Source organism: Camelus ferus, chromosome 10 (assembly GCF_009834535.1).
Source record: "Camelus ferus isolate YT-003-E chromosome 10, BCGSAC_Cfer_1.0, whole genome shotgun sequence".
In the NCBI taxonomy this organism is placed as follows: Eukaryota; Metazoa; Chordata; class Mammalia; order Artiodactyla; family Camelidae; genus Camelus; species Camelus ferus.
The window spans coordinates 13,664,748-13,687,613 of NC_045705.1; the positions used below are offsets into that span (position 1 = coordinate 13,664,748).

General features: G+C 35.6%; 1 long non-coding RNA gene across 1 annotated transcript in view; it reads left to right on the forward strand.

Moving 5' to 3' along the window:
- The first annotated feature begins 12,937 nt into the window (after window positions 1–12,937).
- LOC116666330 overlaps window positions 12,938–22,866 on the forward strand; it is a 50,900-nt gene continuing 40,971 nt past the window's right edge. Inside the window, exon 1 of the long non-coding RNA XR_004323116.1 lies at window positions 12,938–13,896. This is a non-coding gene — a long non-coding RNA (uncharacterized LOC116666330). The remainder of the gene's footprint in view (window positions 13,897–22,866) is intronic.

A 22,866-nucleotide genomic window follows, 5' to 3' on the forward strand; every position in this document is an offset into this window, starting at 1 on the left:
GTTAATATACTTTTTTTATTTTCTTCATTGCTTTTATCAGTAACTGAAATTATATCAGTTACATTTTTTAAACTCATATATTATCTCAATCTCCCATGAAACCTCCAAGAGTGGAGACTTTGTTTTGTGGGGACTTTGTTTTGTTCTTTGCTATGTTCTCAGTAACATGAAGTGTCATTTTTTGTGTGTTCTAAGTAAAGAATTTTTAATAGAACAACATAAATATCATTCTTTCATTCTTAGGATAAATCTTTGAACAAAATAATGTAATATGATTATAGTTTGACTGTTGTATCTCTGGTTGTTACCAACATACCTAAAAGACCAGAATCTGGGCTCACTTACAGTCACAAAACCAAGAATAATGAGGATGAAGAAAGTCTATACTGTCTTACTCCACTGGCATCCCATGTGCACTGGCACTGTAATTATGGGCTAGCTCCAGAGCTCCCAGAGAAGAATTAAACCATGGAAAAGAAACTAAAACCTGTTCTTATTCTGTATTGTTTTCTTCTTACATAATAATACTCTAAAATCATTGAACTTTAGACCTGGAAGGACCATGAATTTTTGCTTTCTCTGAAACACCAACACTGCTAACCATTCACATATTTATTGAACACTTACCCTATACTGATAGAAGTAAGCCAAAGAAACACTTTTTTGTTGCCCCATTGAAATTTATACTCTCTCAGATAAATACAATTTTCAAGGAAGAAGACATTTTTCTCAACCCTTCTAGGTTCTTCTGGCTGATCTAAGTATTAAACTGAATGAGACAGGTTAAGAGGAGAAAATCAAACAAATGTTTAATAATATGTATAAATGGAAGAGACCCTGGGAAAACTGAGTAACTTGCCAAAATAGTCCGAAAATTTTACCTTAAAAATAGTTTTCAGCTAAAGACAAAAAGGGATATTGGGGGTAGTGATTTGGTACTTCAGAGAGGAAAAGGGCAATTCATGTGAGATGGAAAAGCAAATGTTTGGTAAATACATGTTTGCTGGGCCATAGATAGACAACTGGACACAGACTGGACTCTGGTCTCCACAGTATATCCAGTTTCCCCTCCATACCTAGCCCATATTCTTTGCAGATATTTTCAGTTGTAGCTCCGTTCCAGGAATAGGCCCTTCTCTTTATCTAAATTCTTTTAGTCAGTTAAGAGGGGGAGTAACAAGAAAACTTTCTAAGTCTTATTTTTTTTAAATAAAATAATCAGCCTAAATTAATCCTCATGCCAAAGGGACATATTTGGGGTGGCAAATTTTGCTCCCCTATGTGGTCATTCATTTATCTAGTATATATTCATTGAATTCCTACAAATTTGGGGGCCATATTTTTCTGCTGGGCTTTTGAGATGTGAAGATAAGAATCACTATATTTCTATGCAAAGAGCTCACAGTCTGAAGAAAGAATCATACAGGTAACCCAGATAGTAGTCCATCATTGAATGGAAACAATCATAGAATACACCAAGAAGTAAATTGGCAAGGAGATAGGAGGTGGTAATCAGGAATGACATAGTAGATTAGATGATACTTAAGCTATGTCTTTAAGGGCATGCAAATCTGTGTGGAACTAAGAGGGGAAAGGACATTCCAGACAAAGGAATCACTGTGTGTAGAAGTAGGGAGTTAGGCATGAGCTCGGTGTGTTTGTTAAACTACTGGTAGCTTTGTAGGCCTTTAGGAAAGTGACCTGCTCTGGATAGTGATGAATGATGAGTCTGGAGAAATAAAAGACCAAATCTTGCTCAGTCTTGGTGCCAACGGAATCATGGAAACATGTAGACTATGACACGAATCAAGTCAGTATTTGAGAAAAATCTTAGCAATGTGAGGGGAAAGGATGGAACAAGTCATGAAATTAGAAGTAAGGTGATGCCATAAAATATGAAATAAGTACAGGTGATTCAAAAACAAAGCCACAAACAAAATAACATTTGAAATGAAAGATATGTGTTTCTAAAGATCACATTTGGCAAATGAATTATGAATATATTCCCCCCCCCCTTTTTTTTCTTTTTCTTTGTTTTCTATTAATTCAGTTTTATTCCAGGGACAATAATTTCTATAACATGTTACATATTCAAATTCCATAATTCCTTATTCAGTTTTCAGATGGAAAAATATATAGATGTCGATGCTATGGCACTGCTAAAAAATTGCCTCAGAGAATAGGAATAATATCATGTGCATCAACCATATTAACAGTTAGTCTCTATGTAGATGCTGCAGCTCCCAAGTCTTGATTCTGCATTTCACTGTCACATAGTGGAACATGTCATATCTTGAACTTTTACATATGATGTCTAGTACATAAATACTATATTTGAAATAAAAAATAGTAATAAGGAAACCCTGCATGGAAGTAGAGCATATCCATAACTATTAAAATAGCTAAGGCACCAAATAAAATTATACTAACAGACTCCTTTAAAGAATCACTCCTGAAAACATTATTGAATATGTCTGCAAGAGTTGAAGAGAACAATAAATTGGCAAGATAATAACGGACTTTTTAAAAAGTATGCAAAATAATAATCTGCATCCCATAGATACTGTGTCAACATTTAATTTGTGTTACGTAACCCAAAGGAATAATCATTAATCTACGAGTGCATTTCTAATTACTTTTATATTACAGTCTTTGAATTATTAGCCTTTACAAAGTAGGTTTTATTAGGATGAAGGAAAAGAGCTAATGGGGTAATACTTTCTGTCAATGCTACATTAGCATTTCAGATTAGAAAGATCTCCAGTGCTGTAGTAAAGAGTGCACAATATTTTACTGATTATTTTTATAATGTTAGGCAAGTTATTAAACCTGTCTCCCTCACAGTATCTTTATCAGAGATAGAGTGTAATTTGAGTATTTTTGGTTCCTTTTTAGTTGTGATTACATATGAATTCCTAGAATTTATTGTAATTCTTGTATCCATATTTATTGTGTTTAAAATTACAGAAAGAGGTTTACAGAATAAAATAAAACTGTGCCTTGAAGAAAGCACAGAGTGGAACTTAGATTTTCATGGTTTATAATTAATCATGTTTTGAAAAAATTACTCTGGATTACATATATATATATACACACATATATATATATATATATTTATTACTCTGGATTATTTTTGAAGGTGGGTTAGACTTTAGATATCTAGAGGTTGAAAGACTGGCAACTAATGGGGAGACTATTAGAATATTTATCTAAGAGCTGATGAATATCATTCTAATTATGTACCTTTAAGCTATATACCCTCATCCATCACATATAATCTAAAGAAAAGTAAGAAGAAACAGATATTGATTTTTTTAAATGTTAAAAAAAAAATCAGTCTAGAATAATAGTTCAGAACTGCATAATAAAAACTTAGAACCTAGTTGAAAAGCATACACAAATTCTGAATCAGTAGCGGTCTGGGTTCCAGAAAGAAACAGATGACAATTCAAGCTGGGTTATTTTAGTAAATTAAAAAAAATTATTTTCAAAGATTTGGGAGGTGATGAGAGTAATCATAGAATAAAATCGTTGCTCCCAGGCAGGGAACATGGGTAGAAAGTAGCCATCAGAATTCACAGGGAGAGCTCCAAGGATAATAGGCTAAAAAACGGCCTTGCAGAGAAAGGATAAGGGGGATACACACCCCAATCTCACTTTCTTCTGTCCCTAATTGACCGAGGCTGTTACTTAATTGACTGAACTTTCCCAGAAGCTAGATGACAAGGAGGCCACATATTGTCCTTAAAGGTCCTCTTGTAGCACAAAGCAAGGTCAGGAGGATGGATAAAGTGAATTAAGAGTTAAATGAAAAACATCCAGCAAAAAATCACATAAAATAGTCATGGGAAGTGGATATTATCAGGAACACAGCCCTCTAGTAATTAAGGAGTGTACAGATGAGCAATTGCTTCTATTACATTCCATTTTAAAGATCATAGCCATCAATAAATCAGGCTACCACTGAATTCCATGTGCCTGATACTTCAGAAGTGTACAATGAATTTTTCATGAATGGATTAATGAAATTCTTGGGGACAAAATTTTTTCACTCTACCCTTCTAGTTTCTTTTGGCTGCTCTAATAATTAAATTGACATAAGACAGATTAACAGGAGAAAAACATTTAATTTTGTACATATGAGAGCTTCACATAGACATGAGTCTCTCAGACAGTCAGACAGTTCAGTCTAATATGTCATTCTGAGCTAAGGAGAAGGGTTAGGGATCTGGGGCTACAAAGGGAAGAAGACAATTCACAGGAACATGGGAAGAGCAAATGTTTGGTAAACAAATGTTTGTCATGCCATGCAGAGACATTGGGATACAGAGAACAAACAGATCCTGCTAAGCTCCCCCCAGCTTACCATGTCTAGCTCATAGTCTTTGTAGTCATCTCTGGGGATAGGTCCCTTTCTGGACCAGGCTCCCTATCTAAATTCTTCTAGGCAGTTAAAGGAGAACTAAGAAGCTCTTCTTGATTCTGTTGGGTCTTGATAATCCTCAGCTCAAAGCAATCCACATGCCAAATTAGCACATTCTAGGGGGACTGGGGAACTCCAGGAGTACAATGAATCATTCAACTTACATTTATCTTTTGGTTGATGCTCCACCTCTTGTTTATGACTATACTGTTGTCTTGTGGACTTGGTGTTTATATGTATATGTAATGTGTATGTGTGTGTCTTTTGTTCTGACGTACAGCTTTAGATGAACATTGTCTGACATTTCAGGTTTGCCCTGACTGTTTTATGTTAAAAAAAAAAAATCTTGACTGAATTCTAGTGTTAAAATCTCTGCTTTCATTTCCAGACTCAACTGAAGAGTAGCATTCAGATAGAGTGGGATTCACTCTAGGCAATGGGCAATAATAACCAAGGAATAGTGGGAATGATTTTAAGAACTATTTAACATGTAGAATTAATTAGATTTGACAACTAATAGAATGAGGGCATAAGAAAGACATAGGAGACAGAGTCAATGCCATACTAAGGGAAGCAGAATTTGTCACTGCAAAGTATGCCTCCTTGGCGTACGGATTGCCTTGAGGTGGTCATTTTTTAAATAAAGCAGACATAGAAGAAGCTCTGAAAATAAAGTAGAAGTTACTGTTTTGTAAGGAACATTGACATTTGTATGGAAAATCTCCATTTGTAAAAGTGTCTCCAGCTCCACCAGGAAGAGAAGGATGACTCTGAATCTGTAGAAACTTATCAAACGAATAAGGCAATGACTTAAATCTGCAAAGCAACTCTATTCTTGTTTACTGTGCTTTTTCTGGTAACCTCGCATAACTGCCCTCACCTCACCACCCCAGCATCTCCTTTTGTCTTTACCTGAAGATGGTGTATAAGGTGACAGCTTGGGCCATGCTAGAGAGTTACTCAGTTTTCCTGGGTCTCTCCTATGTATACAGAAGGTATACATTTCGTTTTTCTCTCGTTAATCTGTCTTTTATTACAGGGTGTGTCTCAGCCAATTTCCTGGAAGGATACAGTGAAAATTATTTCTCTTCCCTTACACATAGATTGTGACTTAATTAAACATTTCAGCTGGTTAATTAGAGCCCTGTATTAAACAAGTAAGCAACAACAGAGCATCAATAACAACAGCAAAAACTAGTTCCAATATGTTTTTAACACTATTACTTCCTATTTCAGGATGACCTTGTTTCCTCCTAAGTAGTCTGCATAAGAATTGCCCTCAGAGTCCTATAGAGAAAGTCCACGTGACTGTCGGACTGTGCCTTGCAGAGTCTTGCTTATTTAGAGCTATCCAACCAAGTTGGGAGCTTCTTATGGTTAACTCCTGTATAGTAAGATTTGTAACCACTGGAGAAAGTGACATACAAGCTGTGATTTAGAGAACTCCGAGATGTTCTAAATACAATATTGCCTTTTTGAACAACTCTTGTAATTTCTCTACTTTGGGTTATACTAATAACTATTAATGTCTTATCTTTTCCCTGTCTTAGACCAGAAGCACCAGAATGTCAAAGACAATGTATTTATTTATATCTGAATCTCCTTTAGCAATGTGCATAGAACCTAACATAATTTCTTGTTTATGTTTATTTCCATTCTCACTGCAACAATTTAAATTCAGTTCTCTTCCATCTTTCAAGTGGATTTTGGTAATGGCCTTCTAAGCAATGTTCCTGACCTTCATCTGTTACCATTACAATTCCTCATCTATGATATCTAACATTGCATTATCACCCCCAAATCCATCTCTCTAGTCTCATCAGCTTCTATTTTGCCCAGTCACAACTTTCATATGCATCATTCACAGTGACATTTAATAGTCTCTGAGAAACACCCCTGAATTTTGTCTTTGCCTTTAATCATAATTTTTCAAAAAGCCTAGCCTCATAGTTATGTTTTCCTACTCTCTGTTAAAATCTTCCTAGTCCTCAAGGAATGTATCAAATAAAACTCACCAACTCTTTAATCACATAGCATGTTGATAATAATGAGGCTATAGCCCAGTACCTGGGCTGTTCAAAAAATGCTGGTTGAATTTTTAAAAAATAATTAGATTTCAGTATTCATTTCATCTAGATTTGTTCAATAGATAGATCTGTATCTGCCACTGAATCACAAAGATGACTATGGTCAAGGAACAGGCTTAAATCATGTTTGTACCTGGAATGATGTTGTGTATGTGACAGTCTTGAAATAAATGCTTCTTACTAAGTTTATTAAATTTAAATATTAACTGCAGAGAAGGATTTGTGACCCCTATACTTCCAAAGACCACCAAAAACACAACTTCAGTTGAATAAAATTGAGTTTATCAGTCTTTTCAATGAGAACTCACACCTCGAGGAATTGTGGGGGTGTCTTCTGTGAATGAAATACATTTCCTGCCATATCAGTAAACAAAAGACACTGCAACCATTAGCCATCAGTCACTACCACTGCCCCCCCAGTGGTGAGCCGGAGGGAACTCAGGAGGGAGACAAGCAGGCAGCCCTGTCTCTGCAACCACCCTCAGTGGTGCCCCCTGTAGGGACTCTGGATAGGAAAGAACAGGGTACTGGCCCTAGAGAGCTAGGTGCATATCAAAGGAATGATTTCAATGATCACACTTTTGTACCTTCCCATATATAGAAAAGCACTAAATTCCTTACCTTGAGATATCTGATTTTCTTAATTAACAGTAATCTTTTGATGTTCCGATTACCTGGTCTTTGTTGCAAAAACTTCTATATATCCTGGCTCTCCCTCTGCCTCCCTGCTAGTGGTCTCTCAGAGCTATCCAAGAGGCTGTATCCCTACCATAAGCCTTCAGAGATGTCTGATGAATAAAAGAGAACTCTCAACTTTCAGGTTGTGCTTTTTTGTTTTTTTTAAGTAGACACTTCCTAAAAGTGTGTCATAAAAGATTACTGGATTTGAATGTATACTTTAAGCTATTCTGTGGATGTATGCTGTCAAGAAGCAAGGATAATTCTGTGATTTGATAGCTTTATAATTCTCATCCAGAAGTAAAGAAGCACAAAGTAAATTTAAAGCTGGAATTTAAAAAGAAATAGCAATTACTCGTATTTGTAATAAATTACAGAGGTTTTGTCTTTGTTTGTTTTTGGTTTAGACAATTTTCCTGCCTTTGTCTGCACTCATACATGCTTACTGAGTAGTCTTGCTTTTGTGTTTCTTCATCCTGGTCACAACTGAAGTGCTGTCTTTGACATGTTTAGGTTCAATCGCAATCCACAGTCTAGACCAAGAACTGGTTGTAGGACACTGCTTTTCTCCTCACTAGTGAGTAGTGGAGCCAAACCCCAATACAGGCTTCTATGGAAGAGTGGGCAGTAAAGGAATCTGGGGGTAGATAAGAGCGTTACTCTCACCGCCTGCTGTTATCAGCGTCCTCATCTCCGGTAGGGATTATAAGTGTATGCAGACCACGTACCTGTCACTGTACTTAGCGATCTGCAATCACTGGCTCATTGAGCCCTCACAGCAGCCCTGTGCACTAAGTGCTATTGTCAACCTCACTTTGCAAACCATGAAACTACCTAATCCCACTGCATAGCTAGAAACTGGCACTTCCTTCACTTAATCACCCTAATTTACTCCCTTTCTCTATTCAAGTTCCAGATCCACCAGCTGTGAAAAGCTCTGAAGTGTTCGTAATTTCTCTGAAATTTTACAAATGTTAGGAGCCTTAAGTCATCTTTAAGATATGCAGGAAATGTGGACGATGTGGCACACTGCTGACCACAGGATGGAACTCAGTCTATGCTGATTCACTGCCCTTTCCCAATGGAATATTGTCAGTCATGTTAAGCATTTATGCTTTCTTAAAATACACTGTCAGGATATTATAAAATTAAAATAATCAAATTAATTAAGTTCAATACTATATAGTTTTTTGAGGGGATAACTTACTCAAGACTTTGTGTTAAAATCTAAGACAGGATTCAGGAAGAAATTTAAAAGCGAAAAGCAGGGGGTAGGGTATAGCTCAGTGGTATAGTGCGTGCTTAGCATGCATGGGGTCCTGGGTTCTATCACCGGTACCTCCATTAAAAAAAATACTAAATAAATCTAATCACCTATCTGCCCCCCCAAAAAAATTAAAAAACAAGTTTAAAAAATTCTTAAAGAGCAAAAAGCAGGCAATTCCCTGCCATCCATAATACAGAGATATTTAAATCATCTGAGTCTGTTGGAACTGTGACCCTGAACCCAGCTCCACTCTGTAGTCTCCCCCTACATCTTTTGTAGTCCCCTTAGAAAAGAGGTATCTACGTTACTAGCATACTGTTTTGAAATCAGCTGTGAAAAATACAGCATTTCTTAAACAGAAATAGAATTAGGAGGAAATGAGCTTACATGTTTAAATTCACTTTTTGCTTCTGAAAAATAGTTAGTTCGTGTTCAAATAAGCAAAGAAAAGGGGGAAAGCAAAATATCCCAGGTAGCACCATGTCCCAAGATTCTACATTTTATTAATGCTTGTAGGCCCCACAACACCTAGTACAGTACTTAACACACAGGGAGCCCTCAAAAAAAAGGGCTGCTTGCAGAGGGGTTACAGTAGTTAGACCAGCAAATTGGATCCCGTTGTTCTGGATCACAATCTCAGTTCACTGAGCATGATTCAGGGTGACTTTGGGATATTACTTTAATTCCCTGTGCTTCATTTTCCATGCAGTATAACACCACTTGCTTTTATGTCCTGCCTACTTTGAATGTCATAAAGACCAAGTTTTTATTGTCAATTTCATTTGAATCCAGTTTTAACCAAAAGCTTGTTCAATCAGTTCTTTTCACAGAGATACATTCTCTATTTGAATTGTCTGATTTTTCCGTGAATTGGCTGATATCTCCGAACAACACCAGGTAGCTATTTATGGTCAGATGGATTTTCTTAGACAGCATGGAAATGAAGTACAGTGGGTGTAAATGTAAGACACACAATCAAATAAAAATGAAGACCTGATTTAAATACAGACTTAAATGTTACATGGATTTTACAACCACTTGATAGGCTGAAATAGAACAAAGGGAAATGTGCCTTTGATAATCCAATAAGACTATGCGTGGAAACATAAGAAATCCCAATATTTATAGTCTCAAACTGAAGATCATAAAAACAAAAACTAAACTGCAAGTGAGACTTGGTATGTAATTGAACTTTAGGACTCTAATTGAATGAACACAAGCTTTGCCATGGTGGTGAAATCACTAGTTATAAAGAGTGGAGAAAAACTGAAATAGACTAGATATTACTTTCAAATTACACAAGCCAGAAAGAATAGAGTAAAATGGAATTTTCAATGTGGTCTGAAAAGTCTTTAAAGGCTGATGGGATATTTTATGTGAGCTTTTGTTCTATAAATCTGTACATAGTCTATCTCTTCAGCTCCTCATAAAATCTGTACCTGACCCTATCTTTGTGTTTTGAGAGAATAGATGTCAATTGGCCAGGCTTGAGACACATACGTACTTCTAAAAATTGGCAGTGTTTAACCCCATTTAAAACACAAAAGGATTTAATGTACAGCATGATAGTTATAGTTAATAATACTGTATCGTATATTTGAAATTTGCTATGAAAGTAGATCTTAAGTATTCTCACGGCACATACACAAAAAAATGGTAACTATATGAAGTAATGGATATGTTAGTTAACTTGATTTTCGCCATCCTTTCATAATGTATGTGTATATTAAATCATCCCATCATATATCTTTAAAAAATCATATTTTACCACCTAAATATATGCAATTTTTATTTGTCAATTATACATCAATTAAAGTCATGAGAACTAACAAGTAAAAAAACAGAAAAAAAGGACTAGGAAAGATGAGTATTATTTTTCCTCAAATGAAATTCAGTGTTTATTTTAGAAGTAAGATACTGCAGACTGGACAGGCAGAAGAAGAAAAATGTATTTTAAGTGAACATTACATATATAATCTATATTTAATAGTGTATGTATTATATATTGTGCAAATATAAACACACAAACATATATATGTTTAAAATGCAAATGTATGAATACACCCATAAATGTATGCATGTACACACACACACACACACACACACACACACTGCACTAACTCACTTCTTTCTTACTCAGCTAAAACTATTTGATGATAATGATGTTTTTGTGAAGGCACCTTTGGGTGGGACTTTGCTTATGACCTCAGCTTTCATTCAATAGCATGTGTGGAGGCACATTTCCAAATGGATCTGATTTCATGAGCCATATAACTCTCACAGTGAAACTCAGACCCCTTGCATGTCTTGATATGGACCTGTGGAATCAAGGCCACAAAGATCGGTAACGCACATCATTTTATTTCTAGGTTTTGTGATTGCATAACAAGAAATGTTGAAGCAATTGTATAACTCAGTCTATCAGATAGTTACTTTCTAAACTGTCATTTGGAAAAAGCTATCATAAAAATGCCTTTTTTCCTTAGAGATATACTTCTGTTTTATGTTTTGCTTTGTTTTTGAAGTAATATTTTTACATCAACTCAAAGGATATGACAGAGAAACCCTGTATACCCATCACCAAATTTTCCTTAATGGCTTCTTAATACATAATTGTTGTACAATATCAAAACTAGGAATTTAACAATGGTATAATGCAATGGTATAATGTGAGTGTAGGTTTTTAATTACTTATTGATTGATTGATTGATTGAAATTACAATGTGTCAGTCTCTGGTATACAGAATAATGTCCCAGTCATGCATATATATACATATGTTCTTTTTCATTAAAGGTTATGACAAGATATTGAATATAGTTCCCTGTGCTATATGGAAGAAATTTGGTTTTTATCTACTTTTATATATAGCAGTTAATATTTGCAAATCTCGAACTCCCAACTTTATCCATTCCCACTCCTTTTCCCCCTGGTAACCCTAAGACTGTTTACTACATCTGGGAGTCTGTTTCTGTTCTGTAGGTGAGTTCATTAGTGTCTTCTTTTTTCTTCTTTTAGATTCCACATATGATATTTTTCTTTCTCTTTCTGGCTTATTTCACTTAGAATGATGATCTCCAGGTCCATCCATGTTGCTGCAAATGGCATTATTTTATTCTTTTTTGTGTGTGGTAGTCAAAAAAAAATTTACCTCCCAAAGATATATTCAATTTCTAATTCCCAGAATCAGAAAATGTTACTTAATGTAACTAGAGTTGAATATTAACTTATGCAAACAATGTGATTAAGTTAAGGATCTTGAAGAAATGAGTTTAGCCTGGGTTACATGAGTGGGACCTTAATGCCATCAGGGTAGAAGAGAGGCCTCAGGTGATTATCTACAGAAGGGAGAAAGTGGTGAAAAAGAAGCAAAAGAGATGTGATCACAAGCTGAGGAATGCTGATAGCCATCAGAAACTGGAAGAGACAAGTAATGAATTCTCCCCTTGACCTTGTAGAGGGAGTATAGCCTTGCCAACACCTTGATTTCAGCCCAGTAATAGCAAATTTGGACTTCTGCCCCCCAGAACTGTGTGAGAATAAATTTATGTATGTTTTAAGCCTCTCAGTTTGTAATAATTTGTTTCTGCAGCCACAGGAAACTAATTCACATTCCATCTCATTTTAATCACATGGTGAGACTGGTCTAACTACAACTGCAATTAAGATACAGAACTATTTCATCACAGCAAAGACCTCCCTCATAATAATTCTTTATTGGTCTATTGCCTTTAAAAGTCTTATGTGTAAAAGAAAAAAAAAAAGAAAAAAAAACCAAAAAAGAAAACTATAGGGGGAAGGGTATAGCTCAGTGGTAGAACACAAGCTTAGCATGCATGAGTGCATGAGGTCCTGGGTTCAATCCCCAGTACCTCCATTAAAAAATTAATTAATAAATGTAATTACCTACCCCCCCCAAAAAAAACCCAAAAACAATTTAAAAATAAATAAAATCATATATTACAAGGGGGAAAAAAGCCTTATGTTTCTTTAATGTATAATGTGCAGGGTTTGTATTTGTATTTAGTGAGAATAGAGAAAATTCTATCTAAATGTAATTTTAAATGTAAACATAAAAGAATATGAAAGTCTCCGTCTTCTGGAGATGTATTAACAAAGCGTGCTGCCATCTTCCCTCCCAAATAGCGTGCAGTGCACGTCGGAGTTCATTTGCATATGCCTAGTTGTATCTCTTGTGGATTCTACTGTTACCCAAAAGCAGTTATCCAGCTTGCAAAATGACTCTTAGATTTTTAATGGTCTGGGTTATTAAAGGCATATGTCTGCTTTGTATTTAAGTTGAAATCTCCTTAAGAGATAGAAAACAATGGTTAACTAAACTGCTCCTCTTCAAGAAAAAAAAAAGCTTTGAAAAAGAGAAGATATACATTTGCTCCAACAAATAACAACTTGAAAGAAAACAGGAGATGAGTTTTTTTTTTTTTCAAATTTACTTATTTATTCAAAATAAAAGTCGCTGAGCGCTGCATTCTTATAGGAAATTTGGAACAGGTTTGAAAAAAAAAAAAAAAGATGCATAACATAATAACCCCAATCTGCCATCCCACCTCTCTAAGTTAATTGCTGATGTATTTTTGATCAGTTATTTCTATGTCATGAGTCTCACCTGAGGAAAGGACCCCAAGATATGGAGTCCGCAAATGGCGTTTTGCCTCAATGTACATTTCTGGATGCTGTTCACTCATGCTCCCTGATTCCCTCACCCCCTTTCGGGTCTGCCTCAGACAAATCACTGTGCATTTTTAATCAAAAGAGTATTTTAAATACTCTCTCTGGAGAACACAGTTCTTCCAAACGCTTTGTAGTCAGATGAGAGGCACTTGCCTGCAACTCTGGACATCTGAGAGTCTTGCAGTGAATACGGTCTCATGTCCTGGGGAGTAGGGGAGTACTCAGACTCAGGGTCAACTAGTGGCAGATTAGCTCTCTCCTCGTCCCCATCCCTTCCCCCCAACTATGGCCCTCTCCATTCTCGGGACCAAAGAGAATAAATGATCTGTTTCGGGAGAGTGTGCAGTCGCGAGAACAGAGCGCAGCCCTGTGACCTGAGCGCGTGGTGCCATCGCTGGGGACCCCTCCACTCCAGCTCCAGAGACAACGCGACCTCCGGGCTCAGGAGCAGCGGCGCCAACAGCCCCGGGCAGTGCTCTCCTAGGCCGCCGGTGACATCACTCCCGCGGCGGATCCCGGATCCCAGCTCCTGATTTCCAGAGGCGTTGGCTAGTCTGTCTAAGTCCGCGGCTGGAGAGGGTTCATCCCTGGCTGGCCGGGCACGGGGCGGGGCACAGAGCAGCGACAGGACCCTTGGAGGAGGAGGGAGAGACAAGACAGGGGGCAAGTAGGAACCCGACAGGCGACAGCGTGCAGGTCATCCCAGCTCACAGTTCGCTGCCTCTCCGTCCGCGCTGGTCCTCAGCACCAGGTGAGTCCAGGAGCGCGAGTAACCTGAGCCGAGCGGCGCTGCGTGTGCGAGGTTCGTCCTACAGCAGGTCACCTGTAGGGGCCAAAGACACACAACACAGTTCAACTATGCATCTTCTTCCTCTGTTAGCGGGGTTTCTATGATTGGGATACTGATCTACTGCGGCAGCAAAAGCCTTTTGGAGGAAGTCTCTTGGGACAAAAGATTTTTCTTACCAAAGACGTGTTTCTCTGCAGCCCTAACAGTGGTGAGCGTGCGGTCTACGTGTAACAGAGACCAGAGAAGTGGAAAGGAGTCAAGATGCAAGGAGGGAATTGTCCCCCGGGAATGCCCCTCCGTGGCCTCCCAAGACTGGTATCTAATATTAGGGTGTAGGGAGCCAGAGAAAGATAGGTTCTGAGATACCTGAAACTTTGCAGCAAAAAAAAAGAAAAAAAAAAACGAAAAGAAAGGGGAAAAAAAGTCTCTGGATGCTTGAAATGACCTGTTTTAACTTACGCGAAAGGCAAAGAGGTGAACTAAACAAATAGCAAACAAGAACACTTACAGTTAGAAACAGTCAGATGCTCCCTCACTGACTCCACATGGGAGTTTTTAAAGTATTATTTATATGTAAAAATATGCAAATTTTAAGTGTACAGCTCGATTGGTTTTGACAAATATATGTAAATTAAAATACAGAATATTTACATCAACCAAGAAATTCCCCGAGTGCCCCTTTTCAGACAACACCCCCTCAAAAGTAAACATTTTTCTTATACCATAGATTAGTTTATTCTTTAACTTTTTATAAATGGAATCATACAGTATATTCTCCTTATATCCAGCTTCTTTTACTTAGTAAAAAGTTCCAGCTTTATCCATGTTTTTGAATCAGTAGTTGCTCCATTTTAGTGCTGAGTGATATTACACTGTATGAATAAACCACAATGTGTTTTATTAATTCACTTGTTCATGGGCATTTGAATTGTTTCCAGCCATTGCCTTTTATAAAATAAAGTTGTTAAGAACATTCTTGCAAATCTTTTTCTGGATATCTGTTTTTAATTCTTTCGGGTAAATACATTTATACATATGATTGTAATTGCTAGATTATAAAGTAAGAATAGTTTAACATTACAAAACACAGACCACCTGATTTTGAAAGTGGCTGCACCACTTTTGACTCTGGCCAGCAAGGTACAAGTGATCTAGCTGTTCTGCATTCTTGACAACACTTAGTATTTCAATCTTTTTAATTCTTGCAACTCTACTCTGCAGTTTGCCTTTTCATTTTACATATTGTGCCCTTTGCAAAGCAGATTTTTAAAAAATGGTGAAGTCTAATGTATCATCTCTAAATAGTGCTTTTTTTCTTCCTTATTGAATAAATTTCTGTATACTATAAGGTCATTAAACTACTTAGTTTATCTTTGTGTATTCACTTCTAGAGACATCATTGCTTTAGCCTTTATATTTAGATCTGTGATTCAACTCAAATTAGTTATTTGTGTTTGATAAGAAATAGGGGTCAGGTTTTTTGGATTGTTTTTTCATATGGATAACCAGTAAGTAATTTCAACATGATTGGTTAAAAAATATCCTTTTTCTATTGCATTAAATTGAGAACTTTGTTGAAAAACATTTGACCATAATTGTGAGGGTCTGTGTCTGGAATTATGATTTTTTTTTCAGTGACCTGTTATCTGTATATCATTTTGATAATTTTTCATATTATACTTTTAATATAGTTTTAAAGAAATAGTGGAAATCAGGTGACAGTAAGTTCTAAAATTTGTTCTTTTTCAAAACATTTTTTTCTAAATTATTTGTATATCTACATATATTTTAGAATTGGTTTATTAGCTCCTACAAAATGTCTATTGGGCATTGATTCAGATAGCATCAAGAAAATTTTAAGAAGAATTTACACTTTAAAAATTATAAATCCTCCAAGCAATGAGCCTGATTCACCTTTCCATTTACTTAGATCATCCTTAATTTCTGTCTGAAATGTTATGTAAATTTCAGTGAATCAGAGTAACACAGATTTATGATTAAATTTAATTCAATGCATTCTATGTGTTTTAGTGCTATTGCAAATGACATGTTTTAAATTTTATTTGCCAGTGGTTGCCAACTTTTAGAAATATGATTTGAATATTTACTTTATATCCTTTAATTTTGCTATATTTGCATATTATTTCTACAAAATTTATTGTTGAATCCTTAATAATGTCTATATACACAATCATTTTGTCTGGGAATAAATATAGTTGCATTTTTCCTTTCAATTATTATTTTTTTCTTGGCTTATTTTACTGACCAGGGTCACTAGTACAATACTGAATAGAAGGGAGGAATACGGATGTCCTGGGCTTTTACTCAGTCTCAGAGGGAAATCATTTAATATTTCACTATTAAGCATGCTGTTAGTTGTAAATGCCCTTTACCAGACTGAGAAAGTTCCCTTTTTTCCTATTTTTGCTGAGTTTTTATAAACAAGTGTTAAATTTTGTTAGTTATTGCATCCATTATGATAATCATATATATTTCTCATTTATAGTGTTATTATGGTGAATTACATAGATTCGTATTTGAGTTTTGAAACAACTTTGCATTTCTGGGGTTAACTCAATTTGGTCATAATCTCTTGTCATTTTTGTATATTGCTAGGTTTTATTCATAATGTCCTGTTGATAAATTTTGTGTTATGTTAATGAGGGGTATTGGTTTGTAGTTTTTTGGTTTGTTTGTTTTGTTTTAATATTCCTTTCATATTTTGGTGTCAGTGTTGTACTGGTCTCAGAAAATGATTTGGAAAGAGGCATTTTCTTTTCTATTTTCTAGAAGAATTTTTGTAAGACTGGTATTATTTCTTTCTTAAATGCTTGATAGAATATGACAGGGAATCAATTGCTGCTTAGTGTCTTTTTTGAAAGAAGACTTTGACAAGAATTCAGTTTTTCAACAGACATATAGATTTGTTTGTTTTATTCATTTTAATAAGTTGTGCTCATTAAAGAAGAATATCCAGTACATCCAAGTTGTTGAAATTTTTAGCATTGTTTTTCTTGATATTTCTTTTTAAATTTGTAGTATTTTTAGACATATAGCCATATTATTTCATTTATAATTTCAGTAGTTTTATTTTCTTAATCAACCTTCCTGGGGATTTTTCAACCTGTTGTTTTTCCCCCTAAAGCTACTACTGTCTATGTTCAATTTCCTTCTTGCTTGTTGTTTATAGCTTATTTACTCTTATCTTTACTATTTTTCCTTCTACTTTAAGTTTATTTTGCTCTTCATTCTCTAGCTTCTTAAGGTAGAAGCTTTTAAATTACTTTCAAATTGTTTCACTATCTAAGTATAAATTTTCCTCTAAACATTGCTTCAACTTTTTCTATGAATTTTGATATTTTTGTTTGTTTTAATTCAGGTTACAATATTGTTTATTTATTGATGTGCTTTCTCTTTTGGCCCATGGCTATTTAGGACTGTTCTACTTAATTTCCAATCATTTGGAAATTTTTCTGACATCTTTTTGTTATTGATTTCTAGTTTAATTCATTTTTTTCTAGAGAGTGTATTCTCTACTATTTTAATTATGTGAAAGATATTAGGACATATTTTATTCTCCATATTGTGATCTATCTTGGCGTATACACTTGAAAAAAATGTGTGTGTGTTTTGCATTTGTTAACTATTCCATAAATGTGAATTAAGTCAATTTCTGTGATAGTATAATACAAAGTTTTTATATTCTTATGAAAATCCCCACATATGGATTGAGAGCTTAGTACTGTCAATATTTTTCTTCATGTTTTTGAAGCACCTTTTTGAAGGGCAGGCATTCTTAAGTTTGTCTCCTTGATGAGTTGACCACTTTATGACTATGAAATTTCCCTCATATTTCTGATAATACTCCTTCTTTTGAAGTCTGCTTTGTGTGACATTAATATAGCCTTTTCAGCTTGCTTCTTTTCTTTTTAAATCAGTAAAACTTTTAGTTCCTCTTATCAATAATATTAGGACACAGATTATTCTTCCTGCTAGGATAGTTATTTTCCGTATGTATTTATTTCAGTCTCTAGTCATTAAACAGAAAAAAAAATCACATAATGCACCTTTAACTTGACACTTATCACTTAGAATGGTGCGTATGGGCACTAACGTCGGTTGAAGAGGTTCTTAACCTATACTCAGGAATCTAAAAGTCAGAAGACAGAGGCTGGAATGAGTGCTTTGAAATTGTCTGCACATTTCAAAGATTTTGTATGTGTACATTTTTTCTAGGTAGGAGATCTGATCTTTCTCCAGAAGCCTTCTAACCTTCCTAGCTAAGGAAAGGATACACTTGAAGAACATTCTTAAATCTGAGAATATGACTCATGTGAACAATTTATTTCAATCAAAAGATGTAACTCTAGCCACCTTAGTTTTACTCACCAAAACTAATTTGCACTAATCTCTTAACAATGCTTTATCACCAAAACCTTTGTTGCTACAGTTTATACCTCAGTTTTACAGCTTCGATTAGCCTTTTTTTGTGTTATGAAAATTTTAAAATACATTTGAGAAAAAGATTTTTTAATAAGGCCATAATTATCTCATCCTAACAGATACACATTAAATTAAATTAAAAAATACAAAAATTATTACATAGAAAGCAATTTCTATCAAAAAAAGAACATCTGGGCCCTCCTATTGCATGTATTTTATAACTGTCTGTTAGAGTAAATAGTGTGTGTGCATCTTTGAATTGGAAATTCTCACTGAAGGACAGTATCAAGATGTGGAGTTAGGTGACTTGAATTTGATATGAGCCCTTGAACCATCTTCCCTATGACTGTGGACAGGTCACATTTCATTTCTAGGACCCAGTTTCCACATCTCTGGGACCAGTGATGTCCACTGGAAATATAGTGTGGGCCATACATGTAAACACGTAGATAATTTTAGATTTTATAGCAACCTTTAAAAATAATAAAAAGAACACCATGTCAACAAGGAAAGGACAAAAATCACATGATCACTTCAGTCAACATCCATTCATGATTCAAACTCTTATCAAAGAGGGTATAGAGGGAACATATCTCAACATAATAAAAGCTGTTTCTGACAAACCCGTAGCAAACATAATACTCACCGGTGAAAAGCTGAAAGCCTTCCCACTAAAATCTGGAACAAGACAAGGATGCCCACTCTCACCACTTCTATTCAGCATAGTATAGGAAGTCCTAACCATAGCAATCAGACAGAAGAAATAAAATGATCCAAATTGGAAGAGAAGAAGTAAAATTGTCATTATATGCAGATGACATAATACTATCTATAGAAAACCCTAAAGACTCCATACAGAAAAACTACTAGAGATGATAAATTCAGCAAAATAGCAAGATACAAGATTAACATACAGAATATTCTGCATTTCTTTACATTAACAATGAAATATCAGAAAAGGAAAGTAAAAAAAAAAAAAAAAAAAACCCTTTAAAATCTTATCAAAAAATAAATACTTAGGTATAAATCTTACCAGGAAGGTGAAAGACTTGTATGTGGAGAACTACAAAACACTGGTTAAGCGTGGGTTCTGGCCGGCAGAAGTCCTACCGAGACAGAATGAATTACTCGAGACTCTGTGGAAAAAGTCAAGAGAACAAGAGGGAGTCAGGAGCGAACTCCACGAGCCTCCCAAATGCTCCCACATTTATTGTGTACAATCAAAGGAAAAAATCACTAACAGTTGTGTGATGGAATGCAGGAATTTAGGGAAAGACAGGATGGGATCAAGATTGTAGAAGTCACAATGAGTACAAATGCTTTGATTATCTTTAGGGAAGTCATGGAGAGAGGGGAACAAGATACATTCTTTAGATATGTTAATTACAAAGCAGACCACCAGACCAGCCAGTTCTTTGTCTTGGGGATAATAGACTAAATAGCAGGCACGCCCTAGCATTTATAGCTGAGGGCCTGGGTCGTTGCTTTGCAACAGAGCAGAGTGCTATCTAACACCTCAGCTATGCAAGCAAGGCATTGTCCTCTGCTTTTTATGGCAAGGAGACAGGAGTGTGGATGCACAGGCACCTGCTAGCAAAGCAGTTACTAAGCACATTTGTTCTTCTTAAAGGTGACAGGCAGCTGGGGTCTGTTACAATTTGTTAACCCAATCATGGGCTCCCACAGTTAAGGAAATTAAAGATGATTTAAAGAAATGGAAAGATATCCCATGCTTTGGGAATGGAAGAATTAATATTGTTAAAATGGCCATACTAACCAAAGCAGTCTACAGATTTAATGTGATCCTTATCAAATTATCCAGGACATTTTTCACAGAAATAGAACAAATAATCCTAAAATTCATATGGAATCAAGAAAGACCCAGAATTGCCACAGCAATGCTGAAGAAAAGGAATGAAGCTGGAGGAATAACCCTCCTAGACTTCAGAAAATACCACAGAGCTACAGTCATCAAAACAGTGTGATACTGGTGCACAAAAACAGATATCTGGATCAATGGAATAGAACAGAGAGCACAGAGATAAACCCAAACTCCTATGGTCAATTGATCTTTGACAAAGGAGACATGAATATACAATGGAGAAAAGACAGTCTCTCTTCAGCAAGTGGTGCTGGGAAAGCTGGACAGCTGCATGTAAATCAATGAAGTTAGAACATTCCCGCACACCAAACACAAAAGTAAACTCAAAATGGCTTAAAAACAGAAACATAAGACAAGACACCATAAATCTCCTAGAAGAGAACATAGGCAAAACACCTCTGACATAAATCTTAGCAGTGTTCTCCTAGGTTAGCCTATCAAGGCAATAAAAATAAAAGCAAATATAAACAAATAGAACCCAGTTAAAACTACAAGCTTTTGCAGTATAAACAAAATGAAAAGACAACCTACAGAATGGGAGAAAATATCTGAAAATGATGTGACTGACAAGGGCTTAATTCCCAGAATATATAAACAGCTAATACAACTCAATTAAAAAAAAAAAAAAGATAACCCAATCAAAAAAATGGGCAGAATACCTAAACAGACGTTTCTCCAGTGAAGACACACAGATGGCCAATAGGCACATGAAAAGATGTTCAGTATTGCTAATTATCAGAGAAACGCAAATCAAAACTATTATGAAGTATCACCTCACACTGGTCAGCATTAAAAAGTACAAAAATGATAAATCCTGGAGAGAGTGTGGAGAAAAGGGAACCCTTCTACACTGTTGATGGGAATGTAATTTGGTGCAGCCACTATGGAAATTCTTTTTAAAATTTTCTTAAAAAACTAAAAATAGACTTATATGTAATTATTTACGTTGCTGGATACCAATGACACATCATCCCTGTGAGCAAATTTGAAAATGAATATGGTGCTATCAGTGTTTCATTTTGTGAGAATAAGTTATGCTTTAATTATGCTTTTAACAGAAGGCTATGATTTTCTGCTTCTGTTTCTCCTCCTCCTTCTATTTTTCTTACTTTTTCTTCCTCTTTTTGTCCTTCTCTTTTTTTCCCCCTCTTGCTCTTCTTCTTCTTTTTCCTTCAGGAGTTCTTATATACAGATTACTAAAATGCAGGCGTGTAAATGTGCATAACAGTTAATAAGAACTGCATACAAACACAGCTGAACTAGTAGTGGTAAGTTCATTTTTCTGCTGGTAAAAACTACTTGGTTCATCAGTGGTGACCGATAGTAGGAGGTTTTCTAGTTCAAGACTTCTTTTAACCTAAGTTCTGTGTAAAGCACTATCTGTGACTAGTCAGGGTTGATTTATTTTTCAAATTTTGGAGATTATGAGGTTGAGGTTCTTCGTTCAAAAGCATTTTATATTACTCAATATTTGCTGTTTTTTATTTGGTAGGTCAAAAGACCAACATTGTTTTAAAGGAAAGAAATGTCTGAACTGCAGTAAGAAATTTTATAGTCATTAAAGAATAATACAATTACAGGGAACAAGGCTCTCAATTTAAGTATGAAATTGTGTATAATGTTTTCGTTCTGCTCACTCTCACCTTCTGTTAGCAACTTTAGTAGCTGAAGCACTGTTGTACTTATTAGTTCATAATTTTCCCATAGCGATCTAGCATTAGGATCCTGATAAGATTTTTTTTTTTTTTTTTTTTTTTTATCCAGCAGGGAAGTTCAATATTCAGCCTTCAGCAAAAGCCAAGCCTTTTGTTTTTTTAACTGGCAAATCCCACAGAGATAAAGAAAGCTATTTAGTCTTGACAATTGGCTGGTCCCCTCAGGAGATGGCAGGTAAACTCAGTAAAATGCAATTTAATGGCATGAATAATGTAACGAATACAGAAACTCATTTAAAAAGTACACAAATAGCTGAGGTCAAAGAAAGTAAGCCTGGTGTCTGTTTAAATAGGTGCAGCCTAGAACGACTGTTTGTTCTAAATAATAACTTCATATTCTATACAAGTATTAAATTGCTATTACAAGGCAGCCAGTAATTTACTCCAGAAGCTAAGAGTTTAGATACTAAATAAAAGAAAAAAGTAACATGAAGTGTTCTTTAGTTCTCGGTGAAAAAGGACCTCGGTGAGGAGCTTGAGAAGGCTTGTGCTTTGTTCTCCTGAACCTTTTGGTTCCTTTTCGCCGTGGTTTTACAGTTGTTCCCTTTGGTTTGTTGAGTTTTAGGTGACTTGGTAGGGAGAGAGACATCACAGGGAAGGAGTGTAATTCTACAGACTTTTAGTGATTTCTGCATCAAGCAAGTGCCTTAAATAGATGGTTCAGGTCCTTCCAGCAGGAGTCGCTTTCGGGGTCTCTCCTGGGCCTTCTGGTCTGTATCTGTGACACCACATGTTTACTTACATTGTCTTTTAAGGAAGTGTTATATTTTGGTGATGCCCCAGACTCCTCTTTGTCCCTTAATCTAATCTTAGTATCAAGCAAATAAATTGTGATGTTGGCATCCATTCCAATTTAACCTCTCTGAAATTCTCTCAAGGGAGTTTGAGCTA